The sequence below is a fragment of the Protobothrops mucrosquamatus genome, unplaced genomic scaffold, assembly GCF_001527695.2.
Source record: "Protobothrops mucrosquamatus isolate PMUCROS unplaced genomic scaffold, P.Mucros_1.0 scaffold1256, whole genome shotgun sequence".
Classification (NCBI taxonomy): domain Eukaryota; kingdom Metazoa; phylum Chordata; class Lepidosauria; order Squamata; family Viperidae; genus Protobothrops; species Protobothrops mucrosquamatus.
This window is the reverse complement of record NW_015387462.1, coordinates 273763-279183: the sequence shown is the minus strand read 5'-3', so window position 1 is coordinate 279183 and position 5421 is coordinate 273763.

Sequence of the window (5421 nt, the reverse complement as noted above, 5' to 3'; positions counted from 1 at the left end):
CTAATGACCCCCATTGTTATTGTTAGTCCATTTGGTGATATCCACATCCAGTCTCTTTGAAGTAGGCTGAAGGAAGTGAGAGCCATAAAGCCCCTTTGTTCACCCCCTTCCCTTCATCGTATGACAGAATCCAGAGCAGACAGAAATGCGGGGTTTCATAATTGATAACTACAGATGGAATATATTTGGATTCTGACACCAGTTTCTCATGTGGCCTCTTGAGAAAATTAATTGCCCACCCCTGGTTTAATAGCTTTAATTACCAGGAATTTCCTCCTTACTCTGAGTTTTGAGATCCCTCATGAAGCTTCCATTTCCTCATTCTTATTCTGCCCTCAGGAATAAATTCATACACTTCCCAAACATTTGAAGACTGCTGTGATGATTCCCCTTAGCCTTTTCTTCTTTAACCATTCTCCATAGGCTTTAGCCTGCAAGCCCCTCATAATCTTCTCTCGACTCTTTCTAAGACCTTAGTATCATTCTTGTGTTGTGAGGATAACACATATTATTCCAGGTATGATCTGACCAGTGCAATACAGAGTGCAACTATTACTTCCTGTGATCTCAGTGCAATAGCTGTTATGCAACCCAACATTGCATTCTTTTCACAGCTGCAGCACAGTCCAGTGTTTTAGAGAAGAAAAGGCAATGCCATTTGATGTGAGATGAATGAATAGTACCTAATTGCAACAGAATTTTTGGTCTGCGGTTAGATTTATTTAGAGTTGGAACTGAATCATGCCTGTACCAGTTACCGCTATAAAACTTTTAACAATTAGGGTCAATACATGTGAAGATAGTCAGCAGGCTATTCTTCACTTTTATCTCATTTTGTTATCTAAAACAGAGTTCTCCAACTTTTTCAGCTTTGCAGATTGGTGGGGGGAGGGGAAGAGGGGATGGTTCTGCATGAGCAGTGGGCAAGCATGTGCGCGCTTTTCCCCGCTGTTCATACAAGTGGAGACGCATGCATGCGCAGGCACACACACCACTTCTGCAGCCAGGTTCCGAATGATTTAAGGCCCGGAGGTGGGACACAGTCTGGGGGTTGGGGACACATTATTCTTCATACCTCTGTGCAACTGCCTTCCATTGGTTAGATTGGTATTCTCAGGGTTTTAATCACATCCTCTTTTCACTATTTCCCACTTGGATCTAATAGTTGATTAAGGCCTCTCAAAAGGTGGCAGAGAGTTGGATTCTAGCAGTGTATCTGGAGTGATTTTTTTTTTCTTTGTGGTTGTCATTTCATTTTATGATGAGATTGTTAGCTACCACAAAGCTTTCAAGACTATGCAACAGAGAAATGAAACAAGCACATAAATATAAGTGTGTGAGTCCTCGCTGGAATGAAGCTCTGAAGCATTAAGAATGGATTACTTTTTATGGCAGCTTTGAGATGCTGAACTATGAATGGAGATGCAACTAAAGATGTCTCTGATGTCATTTGAAACACAGGAACAATGGGATGATTAATCTCTTTTCTCTGGAGACCATGATATGCTTTTCATGAAGAAGGCAAAATCTCTTAGAACGCTTTTCCCAGAGAGGCCTGCCTGTTGCTACATTGCAATGATTTGGCACCATATAAAGATATTATTTTCCATGTTTTTAAACCTGAACTATTTTCACCTGCATCTTATTAATACTGTTTCTCACTGGGTTTCTAATTTCTGAGTTATCTTTTAACATTGATTTTATTTTAAACAATCTAACAAGTCAAAGCTGGGAATTTTAAATCATGAGGTGAAAAATATATTTGATCTGCAAATAAACTCATAGTTGCAATGCTTGTACACATCCCTTCTACCATGCACAAAGAAAATTTGATGCCAAGAAGGTTATAAACAATGCTTTTCCTAAGCACCAAGTTTTCTGTGGGCTGCAGTTTTGGTTACATGTGGAAGAGCAGGGGTCTTCAAACTTGGCCCTTTTATGACTTGTGGACTTCAACTCCCAGAATTCCTCAGCCAGAGTGCCTGGATGAGGGATTCTGGGAGTTGAAGTCCACAAGTCATAAAAGGGCCAAGTTTGAAAACCCCTGTGGAAGAAGATTCATTCATTTTTGCCATGTGAAGTAATACAATCCTGACACAAACTTATTGATTCTTTATTGAAAATGAAGTCTCTCAATGGGAATCATGGGGACTAACCTGCTTCTCTCAGGTGGTGGTGAATGGAGAGGAATCTACAAATTGTTCTGTTAACAGGATGGTATTGCTGTCCCTATTGACCAGGCTCTGGCTGGCTGTCGATACAGTGGAAAAGTTAATGGGTTCACCTCCTTCTCATTCAGTCACAGAGAAAAAAGGATTTACAGCAGCCTTAAAATCCCAACCTCTCTATTTTATGCTGATCATTAACCAAGATTATCTCACACCAGAGATTTGTTATACCAAAGAGCACTGACATCACTAACTGCTATTAAGTGTTTTATACTTAAACTCCATAAAAGGGGAGCAAAATGCTCTTGTCAGCAACATGAGGGGAGAAAGACACATTATCAGACACTCTCCAGTGAAAAAGAGCAGCTGCCTACAGCTTTTTGCCTGAGACAGAAATCTCAGGATGTCCTCGGAGACTCTGAAATCCCCTTCATGCCAACTGCTAGCCTTTACTAGACCAGGAGGAAAATATTTGTCAAAGTGCTTCTTTGAGATTGCTATAATCAAAGCTTGGGGGAAAAGCAAAGTCTTCATGCTTTTCAGAAGGCTAGGAGGATGGAGGGGGGCTGCCAAAAGTGATGGGGAAAAGTGTGCCTTCAAGGTGATCAGTTGCAGTTGTGTCTGCTTTCTCGGAGTGGGGGCATCCTTCTCCCTAGGCAACATTGCAAAACTTGCTTCCCTTCTTACTGTTTGTTGGCAGGTTTTATTTATTTCATTTCATTATGTGCTGCTCTATTTCCAGAGAGTCTCAGCAATTTGTGGTTTATAGGGCAAATCAGATCTTGTTGGATTATAATACCCAGGAGCCTATCAAAACAGTTTGGTTTGGCATAGAGTACAATATGAATGCCTTAATGAAGTTATTAAAACAATAATATCCCCACCTGATCCAAAAAATAGTGATGTAACTGCATTATAGGATCTCTTCTAGATTAGATTGCCCTTTTGCCTTTTTCCTAATTGGGAAATGTCAAACATCTCCTAAACCAGAGTTAGACGTTGCCCATTTTTGCCTTTTCATATCCATCCCCAGCCATCTCTAACTCCTAAAAGGCCATTAGCCTTTTCTTTTAAGCTTTCTCTCTCTCTCCATCCCTGGTAAGAAAATATAACCTTAAGGTGGGTTAACCACTACATACTTGTTATTTGCACATTTGCCAATGTTTAAATCTACCCTGGCATTCAAATATATGCCTCTATGCTGTGAAAAACTACACCTCCTCATTCCTGTACATCACCTTGTAGCTAAAACCTAAAAGATACAGTCAAGGTCTATGTTCTTCCACCCTACTTGTTTTGGCCAGCTAGCTACATATCTTTAGACCTCTCATTCACAAAGGCAGTAACTGCCAGGACTCAGTTGATAACTTGAAGAGTCCAACCTGATTTGAGGAATCTACCTGGATTAGAGAGCAGGATTTAGAGAATAAGGACTCTAGACAAGAGGAAAAACAAATCTCCTAAGAGGGAAGTCTGTAGGATGGTGCAGCGATTCAAAGACATCACCAAGTATAAATTCTGAATTATCATTCCTGCTCTTGTCAACTATCTGATATGGCTACCACTTCCTCAAAGACAATTAAAAATATAATTTGTAGCCATGTTTGTTCTTGCAAGATTGATGTTAACTCTGCATAGTAATCCAGACAAGAAGGACAACCAGGAGTACTAACTCTATCTTTAGTAAGGTTATCAACAGAATTTTGCAAGGCAAAGTATTTTTCCTTTCCTTTCTTTTTATTCTCTGAAAAACTAGGGAAGATCGCCTCTGAAACATTTGCCTTCTGTAGGCTGGGACTCTTACATGATGGTGGTTCTATTTCCTGTCTCCCAAGGTCATTCCCACATACTATTACATGAACTCAACTTGAATGCTATCTTGGTCACATCCACATTTTTGTACTGGCTCCATCTGCTTGTAAAGAGTAATCCCTATGTTAGAGAATTTTAATTTCTCTATTGGTGAAAAATAAATCAGAAGCTCTCACAGTTGAGTACATTTTTAGCTGATTGAAATAACTTCTTTTATTCATATATCAAAATATTTACAATACCATACATTCTTCTTTACAGCAACATAGTACAATGAAGACTTCTTACAGAGAAACACAGAGACAGACCCAAGACTGGAAGAATCCAACTCCATACTCAATACCTTTTTGCACAGACTCAGTAGCACTTTCTTCACATTGGCTGACTGAGTTACCACATGACTCTTCCTGCTCATGAATATTCCAACACTCCTCCCTTCATGATAGGAAGAGACATCAAACCTATTGACTTACGGTAATACATTTTCCATAGTGAACACCACCCAATGGTTTAGTCATCATGTCTGCAAAATTATCCTCAAAATAACAATGATGTAAACTAATCAATTTTCCTTTTTCAGCTTCCCTGACATTGCAATACTTAATGTCTACATGTTTACTTCTGTTCTTCACCCTGTCACCAGTTGCCATTTTTATACAGGCAGCATTGTCTTCAAATACCTTTACAGATTCTTTTACATTAATATTTAAATCTTGCAAAAACTGTACATACCATGTTACTTCAGAACACAATTCAGATAAAGCAATGAACTCTGCTTCCGCTGTTGAAATAGCAACAGTTGTTTGTTTTCTGGACTTCCATCCAATCAGAGTCCTTCCAAACAATATTATAATCCCAGAATTTGATTTCCTTGTGTTTATGTCATTTGCATAGTCACTATCGACATAACACTTTAATTTCAATTCCTCAGTAAATATCTGAGAATTCTTTTTACACCCATCCAATGTAACTTTGTAGGTGCAGCAGTAAAACGACTCAAAATGCTTACTGCACAAGCTATGTCTGGTCTGGACCACTGTGATACATATAACAAACTCCCTATTGCTGAGTGATATATCTCTTGATCACAGGTTTCACCTTTGTCCGCACTTAAACTATTATAAAAATCCGTACTCATGGGCGTGGGAGCAGTATTGCTATCTTTCATATTATATTTCTCCAATAACTGCTCAATTTTTCTCCTTTGACTGAGAATATAACCACCTTTTTCATTTTTCTGTCTCTCTACACCGAGATAATTTTTTATTTCTCCCAAATTCTTTAATTCGAATTTCTTTCCTAATTTATCAGCAAATTCCTTGACTTGTGATGCATCCTTTGCGATGAAGCAAAGATCATCCACAAATGATAACAGTAGACAATTCCCTCCTTGTAACTGTCCAGTATATATACAATTATCAGCCTTGCAACTCTTAAATCC